The sequence below is a fragment of the Dama dama genome, chromosome 4, assembly GCF_033118175.1.
Source record: "Dama dama isolate Ldn47 chromosome 4, ASM3311817v1, whole genome shotgun sequence".
NCBI lineage: Eukaryota > Metazoa > Chordata > Mammalia > Artiodactyla > Cervidae > Dama > Dama dama.
The window spans coordinates 41,298,619-41,310,729 of record NC_083684.1 but is presented as its reverse complement, the minus strand read 5'-3'; the positions used below and the strand labels follow the sequence as shown (position 1 = coordinate 41,310,729).

General features: G+C 39.2%; 1 protein-coding gene and 1 non-coding gene across 2 annotated transcripts in view; both read right to left on the bottom strand.

The window, feature by feature from the left end:
• TANGO6 (transport and golgi organization 6 homolog) overlaps positions 1-12,111 on the bottom strand; it is a 177,672-nt gene that overhangs the window by 138,020 nt on the left and 27,541 nt on the right. The window lies entirely within an intron of this gene.
• On the bottom strand, positions 7,270-7,342 carry TRNAG-UCC (transfer RNA glycine (anticodon UCC)). Its single transcript has one exon. It is a non-coding gene; the product is annotated as a tRNA-Gly (tRNA).

The window sequence follows — 12,111 nt, the reverse complement described above, 5'->3', positions numbered from 1 at the left end:
TATAAATCACACTCGACTGTAACTCTTTCTTTGCTTGATTGGGAGCTCCCTGAAGGTAGCAGCTGATTCTTAGTCATTTCCCTACTTGTAAAGTGAGCAGAGTGGCATTCAGTAGGTACTTGGTAAACTTTTTGGCATCTGATTGACTGAATCAAATGAACAAAGTAGACTGGATGCTCTTTACTTTCTCAAAAGTTCTATTTTTGTGGGGAAGTTACAATGCCCTCTCTATTTTCATTTTTTCTTTAAACAAAAGCTGCAGCATCTAGAAATTATCAATCAATGCCAATTAACTAAACAGAATCACAGAACTTCAGCCATGGAAGGAAGAGCAGATTGAATAGGAAGTTTGATTTTATTCTATTGACTTGTTCAGCATCTAGCTTCATGTCTGGAGGACTGAGTTTCTCTGGGAAGATTGACTGGAAATCTGAATTTTAAAAGAAAGGAAAAACTAGGAGGAAACAAAACAGTCAAAAGTATTAAGAATAAATATGTTTTTGTTTCAAAGCAAAACAAAACAGAAAGCAGCCCTCATGTGCTCATTTCATAGACTTCCATCACATTGTTAAAGACATCCCTTAGACACCCCTGCAGAGTAGCTGCAAAAGCACCGGGAAGCACTGAAAGAGCACCTGGTGGTCCATTGGTTTAGACTCCGAGCTTCCAATGCAGGGGGTGTGGGTTCAATCCCTGGTTGGAGAACTAAGATCCTACATGTCTCATGGCCCGCCCCCCCCCCCCGCCCCCCCCGAAAAAAACACATAAAACAGAAGCAATATTGTAACAAATTCAGTAAAAACTTTAATTAAAAAAAAAAAAGGAAACATGGGTGTGAACTTTGTTTCGGCCACCTATATGGTTGCTCAAATCTACACAGTAAGTGAACACATTTAAACCTCTCCAGGTCCCAGTTTCCTCATGTATAATGTAGGCATTAAGCTTTTAGCATAAGCACTGATTAAGATAATTCATGTTAAAATATTTTGTAAAATTTACAGCCACATGCAAATGTTAAATTTAGTCCTAAATATTTTATTCTTGTTGCTGCTACTATAAATGGAACAGTTTTCTTAATTTATGGCCTTATCTTCTGCAGGGATGTACATGTATGGAAATACAAATATGATGAGGCTATTCAGAATCAAGCTGACTAAATCCTAACACTGAAATTCAATACAGGCTGGAACTTGATTTTACCCCTGTTAAAGATTAAACTAGTCAAATGCTGACTTCTAAAATATCCCAGTGATCCTTTTGATTAGTAGTGTTCCAGAATTTCTAATGCACTTACTGAGTTTAATTAAGACTTGTAAGAAGCAGAAGAACCCAGCAAGTTACTTAATATAGTATTTTGTACTGTTCATGTTTTCAGAGCATAATGCATAAAATAGTCTTTTGAAAAAAGAGTTTCCCTGAACCAAAAAGAACTGATGTTTTTTGAGCACCTATTATAGAATATAATGAGCCTACCAAAAGTTACTTTATTCATCCAGTAGGCAACTCAAGTGTCAAATTTAAGTGACCTAACATCACCTGGATAGTCAACCCTGGAGCCAAATTCCAATCTTAAGTCTATTTGACTCAAAAAGCCAAGTGCTTTCACTACATTATACCACAGAATCTGAACTGCAGCATTTAAAAAATTTACTGCTTGAATTTCCCACATCCTTGAAGGATTTTTTTTTTCAGTCCTTTGCATGTTATTCAAGGTTACAGTTCAACAGGAGACGGAAACATCCAGAAAGAATGACTGCCTTTAGGGAGCGTCCACAGGTGAAAGGGAGACTAATGTCTCACTGCAGAGCCTTTGGCACTTATTAAATTTGTACCTTGTGCAAATATTATCTTTCTAAACAAAGAAAGAGAGTAAGAGAGAAAGAGAGAAGGAAACATTGGTTCTGGGACCAGCTCTGCCACTCACTCGTATGGTTTGGGACAAGTCACTTCACAATCTTTTGGATTTCGTTACCTTTACTGTAAAAGGAGGGATTAATTTGTCAAAACCCAAAGAATGTACCACATCAAAGGTGAACCTTAATGTAAACTATGGACTTAGGGTGATATTGACATGTCAATGTCAGTTCATCCACCGTGACAAATACACCATCCGGTGAAGGATGTTGACAGTGGGGGCAGCTTTGCACATGTGGGGGCAGGGGATACATGGGAACTCTGTACTTTTCACTCAGTCTTTCTGTGAACCTAAAACTGCTCTACAACATAAAGTCTATTAAGGAAAAAAAAGGATTACACTAAATAATTTCTAAAATTCCTTCCAGCTCTAAGAGTGCAATATTCTAATTTACTCCACACAAATCATTAAAAATTCAGAAGGAGGAATAAACTGGTCAATCTTTCATTAGAAATTCATTAAGATTAGATGCAGGAGTCGGGTGGGAGAAAGACTTGGATAATTAAAGTCAAGATTTCCTAAACCTGGAAACAGAGAGATAAAATGGAAATGAGAATGTAGAAAATAAATTAGGTTCTTTCTAGGCTTTCCAGTCCTAAAACTTACTCTGCCATGAGGGAGTCTCGGGCAAGCACAGGGAGGAATAGAGAGAGGGAACATCCCTCCACCGCCAGTATTGGATTCTGGCCAGTTCTCTTAAAAGCAAGAAATGTGCTAATCAGAAAGAACTGGAATTCTTTTCTTGGCTGTGTCACACAGTACGTGAGATCTTAGTCCCCCTACCAGGTATCAAACCAGGCCCCCTGCATTGAGAGTGAAGAGTTTTAACCACTTGAATGCCAGGGAGTTCCAAGAACTGGAATTCTATCCTGTCCTACCCAGAACCAATCTCCATGCCATCTGGGCCACTCTTCACCTCTGTAGGTAAAGAAAAATACATGAATCCCTTTCATACCAGGGAGGACAAAAGAATATAAACATTCTAGAGATCAGGCTCCAGACACTCAGAGGCAGGAGACAGAAAGGGATGCCACTGAACTAAAAGCTATTTGAGAGGCATATACCTTTTTTAGCTTAATTTTGCCAGAAATAAAGCACACATGGAAATGATAAGAATTATTTATGGAGATTAAGTACAAGTGGCTACTCCAAGTTTTCACTTCAGTTCAACCAGCACCTGTATATATACTACCTGTACTGCTAAGAACTTTCCACCTGGCCCACAAGGGTCACCCGGCTCCAGCCCATACTGTATGTGAAGGATGCAAGAGTTAAGTGCCTTCCCTTGTCATTGTTCCTGCCATAAAATTTGCATTTAGAGAGCTGGTAGCTGATTCCTTTAAATATCAAAATGTATTTCAGTTCAGTTCAGTTCAGTCCCTCAGTTGTGTCCGACTCTTTGCGACCCCATGAACCACAGCAGGCCAGGCCTCCCTGTCCATCACCAACTTCTGGAGTCTACTCAAACCCATGTCCATTGAGTCGGTGATGCCATCCAACCATCTCACCCTCTGTCATCCCCTTCTCCTCCTGCCCTCAATCTTTCCCAGGATCATGGTCTTTTCAAATGAGTCAGCTCTTCACATCAGGTGGCCAAAGTATTGGAGCTTCAGCTTCAACATCTGTCTTTCCAATGAACACCCAGGACTCATCTCCTTTAGGATGGACTGGTTGGATCTCCTTGCAGTCCAAGGGACTCTCAAGAGTCTTCTCCAACACCACAGTTCAAAAGCATCAATTCTTCGGCACTCAGCTTTCTTTATAGTCCAACTCTCACATCCATAAGTGACCACTGGAAAAACCATAGCCTTGACTAGATGGACCTTTGTCGACAAAGTAATGTCTCTGCTTTTTAATATGTTATCTAGGTTGGTCAGAACTTTCCTTCCAAGGAGTAAGCGTCTTTTAATTTCATGGCTGCAATCACCATCGGCAGTGATTTTGGAGCCCAGAAAAATAAAGTCAGCCACTGTTTCCCCATCTATTTCCCATGAAGTGATGAGACCAGATGCCATGATCTTAGTTTTCTGCAAGTTGAGCTTTAAGCCAACTTTTTCACTCTCCTTTCACTTTTGTCAAGAGACGCTTCAGTTCTTCTTCACTTTCTGCCATAAGGGTGGTGTCATCTATGCATATCTGAGGTTATTGATATTTCTCCCGGCAATCTCGATTCCAGCTTGTGTTTCCTCCAGCCCAGCATTTCTCTTGATGTACTCTGCATATAAATTAAATAAGCAGGGTGACAATATACAGCCTTGACGTACTCCTTTACCTATTTGGAACCAGTCTGTTGTTCCATGTCCAGTTCTAACTGTTGCTTCCTGACCTGCATATAGGTTTCTCAAAAGGCAGGTCAGGTGGTCTGGTATTCCCATCTCTTTCAGAATTTTCCACAGTTTATTGTGATCCACACAAAGGCTTTGGCATAGTCAATAAAGCAGAAATAGATGTTTTTCTGGAACTCTCTTGCTTTTTCAATGATCCAGAGGATGTTGGCAATTTGATCTCTGGTTCCTCTGCCTTTTCTAAAACCAGCTTGAACATCTGGACATTCACGGTTCATGTATTGCTGAAGCCTGGCTTGGAGAATTTTAAGCATTACTTTACTAGCGTGTGAGATGAGTGCAATTGTGCGGTAGTCTTAGTATTCTTTAGCATTGCCTTTCTTTGGGATTGGAATGAAAACTGACTTTTTCCAGTCCTGTGGCCACTGTTGAGTTTTCCAAATTTGCTGGCATATTGAGTGCAGCACTTTCACAGCGTCATCTTTCAGGATTTGAAATAGCTCAACTGGAATTCCATCACCTCCACTAGCTTTGTTTATAGTGATGCTTCCTAAGGCCCACTTGACTTCACATTCCAGGATGTCTTATATTCTAACAATTTTGGAAGGAATTGTATCTAAGATGAATTGTGTGTAACCCTTGCCTTCTTAAAGTACACTGAACACAAAATACTTTGTTTTTCAACTAATTTTATACCCTTTGGGGGTATATTTTTGTGTCTCCTTTCTTGTCACAGTGCTTTTGTCACTGTGCCTTAGTCAGTTTAACTTCTGTTACTTCTAATTCTGCTGTGGTCTTTAAAAGATAACCAGTCTGATCAGGACTGTGTATAAAGCAGAAATGAAACTGGCTCTGAGGACTAAGGGACTTTGAGTAAGACTAACAGGGCAGCCAGTTGGACATCTGTCATAACACAGGTGACATGGGATGCTAAATTGGAAATGTCAAGTAAAGCAACAAGATAAAATGGACTTAAAACTCCAAAGTAAGACACCAGACTATGATGCGATCAAGATTATAAAAACTCCTCATTTGGAAAGAGGGAAGGAAAGATCAAAGGTGTGGAGACCAAGAAGTGACTGATGAGGAGGATTTCTTCAGAGAAAGCTGCTGGTGAGAGTGAGTCCCACTCCACAATCCACCAATAACAAAAAGATAATAACCCAATATAAAAATAGGCAAAGGCTCTTAATAGAAATTTCTCCAAGGAAGACGTGCAAATGGCCAGTAAGCACATGACACGCTGTTCAACATCATTAGCCGTGATGTTGTTATTTAGTTGCTAAGTTGGGTCTGACTCTTTTTGCGACCCCATGGACTATAACCTCCCAGGCTCCTCTGTCCACAGGATCTCCCAGGCAAGAATACTGGAATGGGTAGCCATTTCCTTCTCCCGGGGATCTTTCCGACCTGGGGATTGAACCTGTGTCTCCTACACTGCAGGCAGATTCTTTACCACTGAGCCACCAGGGAAGTACGCCTCATTAGCCGTGAGGGAAACATAAATCAAGGTCAAATAAATATTTCTTAAAAAACCATCAAACACTGAAGAGTCAACTACAAAAGACCATATATTATATAATTTCATTTACATAAAATATCCAGAATAGGCAAATCTATAGAAATAGAAAGTAGATTAGTGGTCGCCTAGGGTTGGGGCAAAGCAAGGAGAAAGGGAGGTAGCAGCTACAAGATATAGACTTATTTAGGGGCATAAAAATATTCTAAACTTAGATTGCGGTGATGGCTGCACAGCACTGTGAATATACCAAAAAAACTGAACCGAGCATGTAAATGGGTAAACTGTGTGGTATGTGAGCGCCATCGCAATCAGTCTGTTAAAAAGGCAAGAAAAGAAAGAGAGCGAACACCAGAGCTGGAAACATTCCCAAATGCCTCTCTAAAATTAAAACACCCTCTTGTACCCTCTCTTGTTTCCGAGTGAGTTGCTGGATCAATTCAACCACCCCAGATGTTTTCCTTATTTCCTGCCTTTGAGCTGTACTCTATAATTTAGTATTAGCAGAAAGTTAATAAAGACAACACACTCTTTGTTGCTCAATTTTACACCATGTTTACCATTTTCCTCCAACATACACATTTCCTCTGTTTTCCCTTCGCAGCTGAGCTGCCAAAACCTTGTAGAGGGAATAATTACCCTTTTGTACCCCTTCCTGCTTTCAAGACGGTCCCAGTCCTTGTGCATAATCAAGTGTCTACAACAAACTAATGTTTTGCCTGTCTCTTCAGGAAGTTTTTACTTCACTCAACTGTTCACTGAGCTATGAGGGGATTTTTCCCCCTCATGGGGGGCAAGAATAGGAGAAATGGACAGGACTCGCTATTTCTCCATCTCTTTGATTTTTAGAGGCTATTTCACTTGCCAGAAAGAAGTTGTCTTGCTTTCTTTTTCGTCTAAAAGCAATTTATTGACTTCCACTGAACACTACGAGGAGTTTGTACCAAAGTTTAGTCAAAATTAGTCCTATCCCTACCAGCACTTTCAAGTCTTTCTAACATTCCACACCAGGCTATTTTACTATTTTTCATCATAGTATTTCTTAGCTGGAATATGACTGAAGATAATCTTTCTAAAAGTTATTTGGGCCTTATTCTGTAATTTAGAACATTTGCTTTCTAGACTGCTCTGTATAATTTCTTGTCTTCATGTTATCTGAAAAGTACTTGCCCACTAACAAGTATAACAGGACATAAGAACTTCCTTTTCATAAGTCTCTAATGAGGCATTAAATGAAAACAAACAGTATTATAGCCACTAAATCATCATGTCTTGTTTTATCCATGAACAATTCAATTCTGTACTTGTGTGCAGGTCAATGCTATGAAAGTTATACTCTATTTTTTTCAACAGCAAAATTTAATAAAAGGGTAGTAAACATCAAATTTTAGTAAAAAGTGACTGTTACAGAGAATGAGTTTTGAATTTTTAAGCAGCATGCATTTATATCTACCAATTTATTAGCATCATAAAGTGTAAACCAAACCAAAAGCATCTGCCTTCCTTTTGGGTTTTCTTTTGGCCATGCCATGTGGCATTTGGGACCATAGCTCCCTGACCAGGGATTTAACCTGAGCCCCCTACATTGGAAATACAGAGTCCTAACCACTGGACCACCAGGGAGGTCCACATCTGCCTTTTTATCTGAAAGAACATGACCTAAGATCAATTTTATAACCTTATACACTGCTGGGAGCAATGTAAAATGGAAAATGATCTGACAGTACCACAAATGATTAAAACACAGGATTACCATACGATACAGCAATTCCACTTCCAGGGATGAGAAATGAAAACGTATGGACACACAATCACTTATACATGAATGTCCAGAGCAGCATTATTCATAATAGTCAAAATGTAGAAACAACCCAAATGTCCGCCAAATGGTGAATGGATAAACAAAATAAGGTATAATCTACAACAGAATACTATTCAGCAACGAAAAGCAATGAAGTGCTGCTTCATGCTATAATAGAGATGAACCTTTAAAGCATCATTTTAAGTGAAAGTGAAAGTCACTGAGTTGTGTCCAACTCTTTGTGGCCCTATGGACTATACAGTCCATGAAATTCTCCAGGCCAGCATACTGGAGCGGGCAGCCTTTCCCTTCTCCAGCAGATCTTCCCAACCCAGGAATCAAACCAGAGTCTCCTGAATTGCAGGCAGATTCTTTACCAACTAGGCTATCAGGGAAGCAAGAAGGTAATCACAAAAGACTACATACCGTATGATTCCATTCATATGCAGTGTACAAAACAGGTTAATCCCTATAGACACAAAGTAGATTAGTGGCTGCCTGGGGAATGGTGTGGATTTCTTATGAGGTAACAAATGTCCTAAAGTTGACTGTGATGACAGCAGCACATATCTGTGAATATTCTAAAAGGCCATTGATTTGCATACTGTAAATGGGTAAATGTATATTACATAAAATATATCTCATAAAGTTGTCTAAAAAAAAGATTTACTCTAATGCAAAAGACCATCAACTGATGACAAATAGAGTATGTTAAATACTCATAAGATTAAATATTTTACTTACAATAAAAAGGGCCAAAAAAAAAAAAAAGGGCCAAAATGCTAACTCATGCAACAACCTGGATGGACCACAGAAACACGATGCTAAGAGAGAAAAAGCAGCCAGTCACAAAAGAACACATGTTGCATGATTCCCTCATATAAAATATTCACAAAAGGCAAATCCACAGAGATATAGAGCAGATTAACGGTTGTTGGGGATTAGAGGTGGGAACAAAAAGTGACTATACGTAGGCACAAAGGATCTTCCTGGGGTGATAGAAATGTTAAAACTGCACTGGGATGAGAGACTCACAACTCTGTAAAATTACTGAAAAATAACTGAATCCTATACTTAAAACATTATTTTTTTATCTGTAAAGTATATTTCAATAAGGCTGTTTTATTAAAAAAGTTTATTATAAAAATGTTTTAAAGAGACAAATAACTCAATTATAGGAAAAGGAGTACGTCAAGGCTGTATATTGTCACCCTGCTTATTTAATTTATATGCAGAGTACATCAAGAGAAACGCTGGGCTGGAGGAAGCACAAGCTGGAATCAAGATTGCCGAGAGAAGAAAAAAAAAATTGCCGAGAGAAATATCAATAACCTCAGATATGCAGATTACACCACCCTTATGGCAGAAAGTGAAGAAGAACCAAAGAGTCTCTTGATGACAGTGAAAGAAGAGAGTCAAAAGTTGGCTTAAAGCTCAACATTCAGAAAACTAAGATCATGGCATCTGGTCCCATCACTTCATGGCAGATAGATGGGGAGACAGGGGAAACAGTGGCTGACTTTATTTTTTGGAGCTCCAAAATCACTGCAGATGGTGACTGCAGCCATGAAATTAAAAGACGCTTACTTCTTGGAAGGAAAGTTCTGACCAACCTAGATAGCATATTAAAAAGCAGAGACATTACTTTGTCAACAAAGGTCCATCTACTCAGGCTATGGTTTTTCCAGTAGTCATGTATGGATGTGAGCGTTGGACTATAAAGAAAGCTGAGTGCCGAAGAATTGATGCTTTTGAACTGTGGTGTTGGAGAAGACTCTTGAGAGTCCCTTGGACTGTAAGGAGATCCAACCGGTCCATCCTAAAGGAGATCAGTCCTGGGTGTTCATTGGAAGGACTGACGCTGAAGCTGAAACTCCAATACTTTGGCCACCTGATACGAAGAGCTGACTCATTTGAAAAGACCCTGATGCTGGGAAAGATTGAGGGCAGGAGGAGAAGGGGACAACAGAGGATGAGATGGTTGGATGACATCACCGTCTCAATGGACATGGAGGAGGAGGGCAGGAGGAGAAGGGGAGGACAGAGGATGAGATGGTTGGATGGCATCACCGACTCAATGGACATGGATTTGGGTAGACTCCAGCAGTTGGTGATAAACAGGGAGGCCTGGCATGCTGCGGTTCATGTGGCTGCAAAGAGTCAAACACGACTGAGCGACTGAACTGAACTCAGTTGTTAAAATGGGTAAAATATATGAACAGGCAAGTTAAAGAAGAGATAATACGAATGAACCAAAAGACAAAAAAAATGTTTAACCTCACTAGTAATAAGAGAACTAGCTACTAATTAAAACCACAATGCACTCAACAGATAGACAAAACTCCCTGGAAACAACTCAAATGTCCATCCATCAAGAGAAGAATAAACAGATGATATGATTATAAAGTGGACTAATATCTGGTAGTAGAAATGAATGGATTTAATTTACATATATATATTACAATGCCACTTAAATAAAATTTAAAATCATGCACAATACTAAAAACACCCTAAGGAAAAATAAATACAAATTCAGGATAGTGATCTCATAGGGTGAGGAGCAAGGGAAATGTGATCAGGAATGGGCTGACAGAAGATTTCAACTGAATTGGTAATATGTAATAAAGGTTTGATTCTTCATACTTTTTTGGTTTGTTTGAACCATTTCACTACAAAGTAAAATTTTTAAAATTTACTCTAAAATATTTAATTTACTGCCATAGAAAAGAAGTAAATTTGGAATAAATTTTTTTTAATTATTGAAATTAAATTCATAGGCCATAAAATTCACTCTCTTAAAATGTACAATTCAGTGATCTTTAGTATTTTCACAAAATTGTACAACCATCACCACTATTTAACTCCAGAACATTTTCTTTACCTCAGAAAGAAACCCCATTTCCATTATCAACCACTCCCAATTCCCCAGACCCAGCCTCTGGCAGCTACTAACCTCCTTTCTGTATCTGTGAATTTGCCTAGTGTGAACATTTCATTTAAGTGGAATCACATGATGAATACTCTTTTGTATCTAGTTTCTTTAAAAATTAAAAAATCACAATTTTCAAGTGCTCATTCATGCTGAAACATGTATATCCATACTTCATTCCATTTTATGGATGAAAAATATTCTATTATATGAATATACCACACTTGTTAATCCATTCACCAGCTGATAGACATCTGTTATTTTCACATTTTGGCTCTTATGAATAGAAGAAGAAAGTCGCTCAGTTGTGTCCAACTCTTTGCGACCAGGCCACAATAGGAGTGGTAGCCTTTCCCTTCTCCAGGGGACCTTCCCAACCCAGGGATCGAACCCAGGTCTCTTGCGTTGCAGGCAGATTCTTTAACAGTTGAGCTAGTATGAATAATGATGCTATAAACATGTGTGTACAGATTTCATATGAACATATTTTCACTTCACTTGGGTACATAACTATGAGTGGAACTGTTCAGTCCTATGATAACTTAAAGCTCAACATTCAGAAAACTAAGATCATGGCGTCTGGTCCCATCACTTCATGGGAAATAGATGGGCAAACAGTGGAAACAGTGGTTGACTTTATTTTTTTGGGCTCCAAAATCACTGCAGATGGTGATTGCAGCCATGAAATTAAAAGACGCTTAACTCCTTGGAAGGAAAGTTATGACCAGCCTAGACAGCATATTAAAAAGCAGAGACATTACTTTGCCAACAAAGGTCCGTCTGGTCAAGGCTATGGTTTTTCCAGTGGTCATGTATGGATGTGAGAGTTGGACTGTGAAGAAAGCTGAGCGCCAAAAAATTGATGCTCTTGAACTGTGGTGTTGGAGAAGACTCTTGAGAGTCCCTTGGACTGCAAGGAGATCCAACCAGTCCATCCTAAAGGAGATCAGTCCTGGGTGTTCATTGGAAGGACTGATGCTGAAGCTGAAACTCCAATACTTTGGCCACCTCATGCAAAGAGTTGATTCACTGGAAAAGACCCTGATGCTGGGAGGGATTGGAGGCAGGAGGAAAAGGGGACGACAGAGGATGAGATGGCTGGATGGCATCACCAACTCAATGGACATGAGTTTGAGTAAACTCCGGGAGTTAGTGATGGGACAGGGAGGCCTGGCATGCTGCGATTCACAGGGTCACAAAGAGTCGCACACAACTGAGTGACTGAACTGAACTGAACTGATAATAACTCCATGTTTAACTTTTTAGAGAAGTGAAATTGCCCAGTCATGTCCGACTCTTTGCGACCCCATGGACTGTAGCCCACCAGTCTCCTCCATCCATGGAGTTTTCCAGGCAAGAGTACTAGAGTGGGAACTGCCAAATGATATTCCCAATGCAGCTGTACCTTTTAACATGAAATATAATTCTGAAAGCTATTTACTCTTGTAAATGTTTTCAACAGTATGATATCAGTATAAATGTATTGAAATAAACTTTAAAGAAGAGTATTTACCCCAATGACATCTGGGCCTAACAGTAATGGATTTCATTTTTGTCCAAAAGATGTATTTCATATATATTTAAGATTATAATCATAGAGAACATATAATTTGTATAAATATTTTTTCACTTTTACTGTATATTTAGGAAGTCATTTCCATA